The 9,372-nt window shown below is 45.0% G+C and overlaps 1 long non-coding RNA gene across 1 annotated transcript in view; it reads right to left on the bottom strand.

Moving 5' to 3' along the window:
• Nucleotides 1–2,666: 2,666 nt before the first annotated feature.
• The window catches only part of LOC102490120 (uncharacterized), a 23,691-nt gene continuing 16,985 nt past the window's right edge, over nt 2,667–9,372 (bottom strand). The window contains exon 4 of the long non-coding RNA XR_336274.2: nt 2,667–2,751. This is a non-coding gene — a long non-coding RNA (uncharacterized LOC102490120). The remainder of the gene's footprint in view (nt 2,752–9,372) is intronic.

The following is a 9,372-nucleotide window of genomic DNA, read 5'->3' on the forward strand; positions in this document are numbered from 1 at the left end:
AGAAGGAACCTCAGATCTTATGGGTATGCTCTTGTGCACAGCTGGCTTCTACCGCTTCTGATGGTTGTCTCATCTTCACCTCAACTGAATGTCACCGGAACTTACAGAATGCTGTGGGGGAACAGGAGAATGACAAATTACTATACTTGGCTGGTCTCATGGGGGTCAATTAAGCCAAACAAAACCCAAGAGAAGGATAGAGCATTAAACGCAAGTAGAGGCAGTAGACCTAGGAGGAGTTGGGAGAAAGGAGAGGCCAGTGTGGGCTCAAAATGGGGAGAAGTTGTCTGGTTTTGTAAAGTAAAAGGATTTTTAAAAGATAAACATGATTGAAGATGCTCTTAGCTTTCTGAGGGTGAGCACACCCTAGGCAAAGGCACTCATTTGAGAATGAACAAATCTGACCTCTTTCCTCTCCTTTGTTATCATGTGTGCTCAACCAGGGCAGCTTTCTAGTTTGAATGAATAGAAAACACATGTCACAAAGACCTAGAAACCAGATGAAATCTGTTAGTCTTTTAGGTGACTATTAGTGTTACAAGATGCCCTTAACACAGATAAAAAAGGCACCAGAGGGAACCAGCAGTTAGCGTAATGGCTATGTCGCTGGACTCCCACGTAGTCGACCGCGGTTCGTGTCCCGGACCCGGTGGCTTAAAACTCATGCCGGGCGCGTGTTCGTGCGTGCCCAAGATCCCGAGAGGAGAATGGAGGAGAAGGGATTGCGGCGTGACCATCCCCCCTGCGGGGTGATTTCTCGCTTTCTGTCTCTATGTCTCTCTCTGTCTGTCTGTCTGGCGAGCGCACGCGCACTACAATGAAAATCTCTCAAAAAAAAAAAAAAAAAGACACCAGAGTGTGAGTTCTAGAGAACTGGGACCATGGCCTAGCTGGCTACTAAATATTGGATTGTTAGAAAACTTGTGACATATTTTTTCAAGTTTTTCTATGCAAAAATGCATCATGACTTTTCTGATCACCCAATAGCTGCTCATTCCATCTTTCATCCTGGCCTCAGTCTCTTCCTCTGTAAAAATTGCTTTTGCTAGGGCCGGCACATGGCATGGTGGTTAAGATGTTGGACTCCCACATGGCCGACCATGGTTTGAATCCTGGACCTGGTGACATGCTTTCTCACTTTTCCTCTCTCTCTCACTTTCTCTCTTGATCAATCTCGCCAGTAGCCATTGTCTCACCCCTACTTCCCCCTTCCTCAATGTTTCATGAAGGAATAAAGGTGTGGCTATTCATGTGGGGTGAACTGCATGCAAGCTAAAAGTTCCATGCTGTTCTCAGAACCACCCAACACCTGGGGTGTCCAGTGCCCTTGGGTGAGGAGTAGAACAGAAGACGGTGGCCTGGGATGTGAAGCTAGGCTCTGTCCCCTCCAGTCTCAGGCTCTTAGGAAATCATTCAATTATTCAGGGAAACTGAACCTTAGCTTCTCAGTCTGTAAAATGGGTGCAGCAATGATACCTATTTCTCTGTGCAACAATGACGTGGAAACAAGCCTACGAATATCGAAACATTAAGAAAAACTATAAAGGGCTAATAATGGTTGCCCATTTCCTGAGCACTAACTCCACACAGGGTCCTGCATGGAGACCTTTATTTGACCTATCTCATTTAGGCTCATGGATGCATTCAACAGTGAATACTAATAGGAATCTGATTTTACGAATGAGGACACAGGCTCAGAGAGGGAAGTGATTCGGCTGGCCTCATACAACCAGAAAGGGTCAGAGTGTTTGAGCCCATGTCTGACCCTCCCATCTGATGCTGCTCCCATCACAGACCTCCATAGGCAGTGCATTTGTAGGGTCTCCACTCCTTGCTCCATGTAGCCTTCTCCATGGCTACCTCTTAGCACTTGCCCAGTTCCCCCAGTGCCTCCTGGTCTTTGTCTTTTGACCACTAGGAGCTTGTTCCCAGTGTTCTATGTCTCCTTATCGTCCTTCTCCAAGGCCTGCTCTGTATCATCCCTTACACTTCAACTTTCAGAGCAGTTCCTGTTGAGGGGGTGGCATCAAAGAGTATTTTCCCTACCCTTTTTGTTTTCCTTGTTCTTTCCCCCAGGTGCAGTCCTGGAACTCTGCATGGTTGGATGTTTGGAGTCTGTGATCCTCAGCAACTCAACTTAGGTTTAGAGCTGCTCTGGATACCAGGCCTCTTTTGGGTAACAGGGTAGGCCATAGCGTTATGTGGCAGGAAATGCAGGTTACTCTCATGGCATTAACTCAGACGATGTGAATGTATTAATGCTGCTAGGCTATGTCTCAAGAGTCTAGGAGGGCAGGGAGGGAGTGGGCTGAATACATGTGTTTGCCGGCCAGACTCAGGCTCATTGCTTTTGGACACATCTCATTCTGTTAATATCATGGGAGAACCAAAACCCACCCACTCTCTGCTCCAAGTCCAACTCCCCTGAAGTGGAGTATGCTTTGGCTCAAAGGCCATTTTGAGTGCAAAGGGGGAAGGTAAACTGACACAGAACAAATCAATTCTTTGTCCTGTAAAATCAATGCTCTGTCTTCAAGGAATCGAAGGAAAAAAGCAAAGGTTGAATTTATAAAGCAGACACAATACTATCTCCGTCTTTCTCCAGGGACATCTGTGTTTCTGGTTTTCTCCTGACTGGTGAGAAGGAACCTCAGATCTTATGGGTATGCTCTTGTGCACAGCTGGCTTCTACCGCTTCTGATGGTTGTCTCATCTTCACCTCAACTGAATGTCACCGGAACTTACAGAATGCTGTGGGGGAACAGGAGAATGACAAATTACTATACTTGGCTGGTCTCATGGGGGTCAATTAAGCCAAACAAAACCCAAGAGAAGGATAGAGCATTAAACGCAAGTAGAGGCAGTAGACCTAGGAGGAGTTGGGAGAAAGGAGAGGCCAGTGTGGGCTCAAAATGGGGAGAAGTTGTCTGGTTTTGTAAAGTAAAAGGATTTTTAAAAGATAAACATGATTGAAGATGCTCTTAGCTTTCTGAGGGTGAGCACACCCTAGGCAAAGGCACTCATTTGAGAATGAACAAATCTGACCTCTTTCCTCTCCTTTGTTATCATGTGTGCTCAACCAGGGCAGCTTTCTAGTTTGAATGAATAGAAAACACATGTCACAAAGACCTAGAAACCAGATGAAATCTGTTAGTCTTTTAGGTGACTATTAGTGTTACAAGATGCCCTTAACACAGATAAAAAAGGCACCAGAGGGAACCAGCAGTTAGCGTAATGGCTATGTCGGCGTGACCATCCCCCCTGCGGGGTGATTTCTCGCTTTCTGTCTCTATGTCTCTCTCTGTCTGTCTGTCTGGCGAGCGCACGCGCACTACAATGAAAATCTCAAAAAAAAAAAAAAAAAAGACACCAGAGTGTGAGTTCTAGAGAACTGGGACCATGGCCTAGCTGGCTACTAAATATTGGATTGTTAGAAAACTTGTGACATATTTTTTCAAGTTTTTCTATGCAAAAATGCATCATGACTTTTCTGATCACCCAATAGCTGCTCATTCCATCTTTCATCCTGGCCTCAGTCTCTTCCTCTGTAAAAATTGCTTTTGCTAGGGCCGGCACATGGCATGGTGGTTAAGATGTTGGACTCCCACATGGCCGACCATGGTTTGAATCCTGGACCTGGTGACATGCTTTCTCACTTTTCCTCTCTCTCTCACTTTCTCTCTTGATCAATCTCTTTCTGGTTATCACATGTGCCCTATAGCAAATTTTAAAATAATAATGAATAAAATTAAATAACTCAGAAATAAAGAAAGAAAAAATTCCTTTTGCCTTCAAGTTCCATGGTTGCCTTTCTCCCTGGGCTCCCTGGGAAGTGTCTAGGTGCCCCAGATGAATTCAGCCACAGTGTCCTGCACACCAGAGTATCCAGGTATATGTAAACAAAGCCCAGGAGCCAATGGCACTGAGTTTTCAGCAGTTCACAGCCTCCTCCCACCATGGCACACGGAGTCTCAGCCTGAACTTACTTGTTCCCAAGGATGGCACCTGCTCCTGCCCTGTGCCCTCCTGGATACAGACAACACCTTCTGTATCTAACCCTTGTTCTCCCTCAATACCGACCCAATGGCAAATGCACTAGTGGAAAGTGTAGACTTGGCCCAATAGCTGATGGGAGATGGAGGAGAGATTTGCCTCCTACCAGCCTCTGTTGAGATATCTCTGTTCTTTTCCCCCAGGATTTCATCCATCTGTCCATCTTCTCCCATGTCTTCATCCTATTTCTTACATATGCAGAACAACTTCTCTTCCTTCCTCTCTCTCTCCCCTGACTAAACACACAATTCGTGTTTGGGAAAGGGCTCTCCTTAAAATGCAGATGTATTATAAATAATAAAACATGTTCTCCATCACACAGAAATTGGGCGAGAAAGGTGCAGTGAAGGTAAAGCAAGACTAGAGAGACGTGAAGGAAGAATGCACTTGTACCCAGAATGCTCTGTCTACTCACATGAGCTGCCCATGGGAGTGAGAGTTTGGGGGCCCTCAGCTCTCAGTGGAAAGTGCAGTCAGTTGCATGATTCAGCCTATGCACCAGTGCAGGGGAAGGTAGCACAACAGACCACTAGCTGTCCCCCAGGAGTCATTCTCTCCTTCTATGAGGAACAAAATTGTAGTTGGGGATATAGTCGTGTTTCCAAGCCTCCTTTGCAGCAAGGGATGGCTGTGGGAGCTGTGGACAGAAGGACTCTTACTTCTGGGTCCAGGATTGGGAGTGTGATTTCCTGGTCCTCTAATCGCTTCCTTCTGGGAGCAAGGGATGGCATCTATGTGTTGAGGGTGACAGTCCTTGCCAGCCTTGGACACTTACTCTGGGCTGTTTCAAAAGGAAAGAACACTTTTTTCTTATTGAAGCCACTGTGTGTTTTGGGCCTCTTGGAAAAGCAGCCTAGCCTGTATTTAAATTCAACAGCTGTTCTTGTACTAAGACAGCGAGAAGTCGTCTATTCAACTCATCCTTTCTACAAGGATCTGAAGTGCCATCTTTATCACAGACTGTATTGTCTCCTCTGGAATGAAAACATCAGCGAGAAGCAATGAACTAGAAATCCATGTTGTGAAACAGACCTTAAAAGCATAGTATTGAGTGAAAAAAATTATCACCCAGTACAAGATTTATAGCACAATAACATTTATGTAAATTAAGCTTTGCTCCAAGCCCACACTGCTTTATTTCAAGGAATTTTGGGTATCTCCAAGGACATACATGAACTCATCAGAAAGGATGTTCAAGGAGAGGGATAAAGAAGGAAAAACATATTTGCAAGAGATAGATTATGATAATGGGCATCAATGGAGGAATATGGCTAACTCCCCACCTGAAGAGAATATACACACATGCAAGCATGTACATACCCGTGCACACACTCATGCTGTGGAGAACAGGAGTATGGGGAGTAGAGGAGCCAAAATGCTGTCTATGATCTGAGGCTTTGATAAGACAGTTCCATTAGAAAAACCAGGGTGAGGTTGGGATAAACCCTAAACAGATTCAGGTCTTTTCAGGGCCTCATTTTTGGCCTGTGCTTCATAGAGAAGTTTTCTTACATGATAACCGCTATGTCTGCTCAGATGCAGAATGAGGGATGCAATTCTAAACACTCAACTAAAAACAAGATGGAAAAGCTTCTAGCACAGCTCTTAATCTTGAACGCAGGCACCAACCACCTGCAGGTCCCCGATCAGGAGATTTGATCTAGGGTCTGAGATTCTCATTTCTAACCAAGTCACAGATGCTGCTGCTGCTGCTGGTGCATGGGCCAGACTTTGGTCAGCCCCTGAAATACTTAAACCTATCTCAATAGTCAATAAGCGGAATTTTTAAAATAAAAGAAAGAAATGGAACCAAGATAGTCTTGAGTCCTAGTATTTTCCCAGGACTGTCAGTTACGTATATATTTAATTTATGACCAGTTTCCAGGAAAATACTCTATTGCCACGCAGCCTGTGTGTTTTCTTTTATGTTAATGAAGACACATGCATAAGACACATCTCATGGGGCCAGGTGGTGGTGCAGCAGTAACGCGACTGGACCCACATGGGTAGAGGTTTGTGTCCTGAGACCTCCCTGCACCTGCTGGGCACACATGCTGTGTCCATGGTCTGGGCTAACTGAGACTGGAAGGGGAGCATGGTGGGAAGACCCTGTTTTGGGTGCTTGTCCCTCTGTCTCTCAATAAACTTAAAACAAAACAAAACAAAACAAAAAACAACTGAAAGGGGCTAGCAGATGGTGTGGTGGTTAAGGTGGCTGGATCCCACGATTTCAACAATGCAGAGATCAAGTCCCAGACCTGGCATCTTGAAAAACATACCATGTCTAGGTGCATGTGTGCATGCCCAAAATCCTGAGAGGAGAATAGAGGAGTAAAGTTTGTGGTGTGTTCATTACCCCTGAAGGGTGTCTTCTTACTTTCTGTCTCTCTCTGACAAGCACATGTGCCCTTTGGCAAATTAAAAAAAAAATATGTTCAGAAAAAAAAGAAAGCAATATCTCAGGAAACTCTCTAGATGTGTTTAACTTTGTGGGTTTGATGTAAGAAAAGCACCACGTTCATTAACTATGTTCATAAAAGATATAGTCCAAAAAAATAGGGGCTAGACAGTGCAAGGGTTAACACAACTAGATCTACATGGGAAGGTCCCAGGTTTGTGGCTTAGGCTCCCTCTGCCTACCAGCTGCATGTGCACGAGCCATCATCCGGCCCGATGACACTGAGGATGCACCGAGGTGTAAGGGCCCTGCTGGGGGTGCCTTTCTCACTTTCTCTTTCTTTGAAGGAAGAAATACTTGAAGAAAGTTTTAAAAGAGAGAGAGAGAAGAAAGAAAAGAAAGAAAACGAAAGAAGTAGCCAGGGAAACAGTAGATAGGTGATGACAAAATTTTTTTTCATTGTTGTTTTAAATCTTACTCACAAAATCATCATTGTAACCAGCAGAGCTTTCACGTGGCTGGGAAACGCCTGAAGAGTGTTAGTAATTGTTTTGATTGGACCTGGTGAATCACAGGAGTTGAACAAAACACCACTTACTAAACTCTGAAGCCTGCCAGTAGTTATACAAGCTGACTTTCCTTGCAGTGCTTAGAGCCTGAGAGCAGAAACGTTGCTAGGAGTTTACAGACTAAAATGATGTCCCCCTTGGATTCTTCCCTTAGTGAATTGTGAATCCGCAGACCTAAGGTTATTTCCAAGATACGGAGGAAGGCCAGACCTGTAGAGAGAAAAGCTAAAGTGAGGCTGAAGAGATGTCCAGGTACATCAGAAAGAAAGTGGACCACCTTTTCAAAAGACAGGACTGGGGACAGGAGGCATCATTCAGGTGTGTGCAGAGTGGTTCATCCAGGCATGTGGACATATGATGGCATCCAGACGTGTGGATTGGTGACAGGACTGTCTCTGACTCCTGGACCATCAGAACATGTCGGCCTCAGAGACTGTTTAGATCTCTTCCCCCAACCTGCCCGATAGAGGAGGAAATGGAGACCCCAAGTTGGGGAGGCTTGCTGGGGTGACTCAGATAGTTATTGTCAGCGTGGAGATTCCCACTCAGGCATCCTGGTCTGTAAAGCCTAGAATGTTACTGTCTCCCCCCAGGTCTCTTCAAGTCCTCATTCCTTCCCTCACCCACCAGCTTCCTCCTATGGGAGACTGGTTGGGGTTCTCCAGCTTGTTCTGTTGAGTGCAGCTGATCCAATTGTCTGGTCACTCAGATTTTGGCCTTAGACATTTTATTAGCTGTGGAATTATGAGTTGAAGTGAAGTCTTCCATGGCCATCTAAATGGACGAAAATAAAGGTCCCTTTCCTGAGCTCAGAACCAGGTGGCAGGCAGGGCTGAGGCCAACACATCCACTTTGCACAGGTCCTTCTGGATGAGCCAATGCCCCTCCAGGATAGGTTGTCCTTCCCAGCAGCCTCCATTGGCCCTGGTTGACGACATGCTGTGTAAGGACAGTCGCTGCTTGCCTGGCCCGTGGGAACTCTGGATGAGTGTGTGCCACTAGGAGCTGGGGAACAAGCAGGGAAGATCAAGTTTGGGGGCGTATGGGGGCCTTTCTCAGAATCCATGAAGGATACTTCTTGGTTTGATAGTAACATTCCCTTCTACACTGACTGTTACAGGAACTCCTGTGTAGATAATGAGCTCCGACAGTTCATTAAGCAAGAGAACACGCAGCAGTGCTAGGGACAGTGGATCGCATCCTCTCTTGTGACTCGTAAATTTATCTTTGCTGAGTATCCCTTGGAGAAACCCTCTCAAGGAGGCATATGGGAACATGTCTCTTGTAGTGAGGGCTGTAAAAGCAAAATATTGCAACAACCTAAACATCCATTAATACTACTTCTTTTCTACAGGTTCAAATATATGTGTGTGAATGCATAGGGAGAGGTCTAGAAGGACAAGTGCAGGCTCTGAGGGAGGACTTGAGATTGGGAGTAGAGATCAAAGGGCACTTTAGACTTACCTCCTCTATTAAACAGGAGAATGGGCTCATGTGCTACTTCTGTCATTAAAAATTCTTTAAAAAGAAAAGGATAGGATGTAGAGAAGGCACTGAGCTAGGCTAATTGTCTTTCTTTTTAAAAATTAAATTAATTATTAATATTATTATTTATTTACTGCAGGGCATATGCTCTTACCAGAGGGAGACAGAGAGAGAGAGGAAAAGTGAGAAAGCAAAGCACCAGGTCCAGGACTCGAACTGTGGTTGCCAATATAGGAGTCCAGCACCTCAACCACTACACCACCTACTGACCCCTAACTGTCTTTCAATGTCTATCATATAAGGAGGGAGAGGACTTGAGTCAACTGTGAGCTCTCCAAACTCTAGGGCAGGCTGAGTATGGTAGCTGTTTCATGCCCCCCGCCCCCAACTGGCCTTCTAATTATATCGGGAAGTAGGGAGCCAAGGCCACATGAATTTGCCATCTAATGGCACACAGTAGGATGTGATCTTCATAACTCAGTGTGCATTCGAGTAACCCACAGCACTTGTCATAAATTTGTTTTCCCAGGTCGCTCCTTCAGTGTACTGATTTAATGAGTTTGTACTGAGACCTGGCAATCTATGTTTTTAATAAGTACCAAAGTAGATTCTGATAAAGGTGGTCTTTGAGCCATATGAAGAAAAGTAATACTTTTTTGTTATCTGTCCTTAGTAAGACATTGCTTAATGAGGTCCTTAAGAATGTTTCCCAGGTGACAAAAGCCCATTCATCAATATAACACACAAACATTCAAACTGTCAAACTGCCACCCCTGAATGTCACGTGTGTGTATGTGCCCACACATACATGGTGCATTTGAAAAACACCTAGTGGACTATTCTAGTTCTGAAAAAAAAAAAAAAAAA

Source organism: Tupaia chinensis, unplaced genomic scaffold (assembly GCF_000334495.1).
Source record: "Tupaia chinensis unplaced genomic scaffold, TupChi_1.0 Scaffold000683_1, whole genome shotgun sequence".
NCBI classification, from domain to species: Eukaryota; Metazoa; Chordata; class Mammalia; order Scandentia; family Tupaiidae; genus Tupaia; species Tupaia belangeri.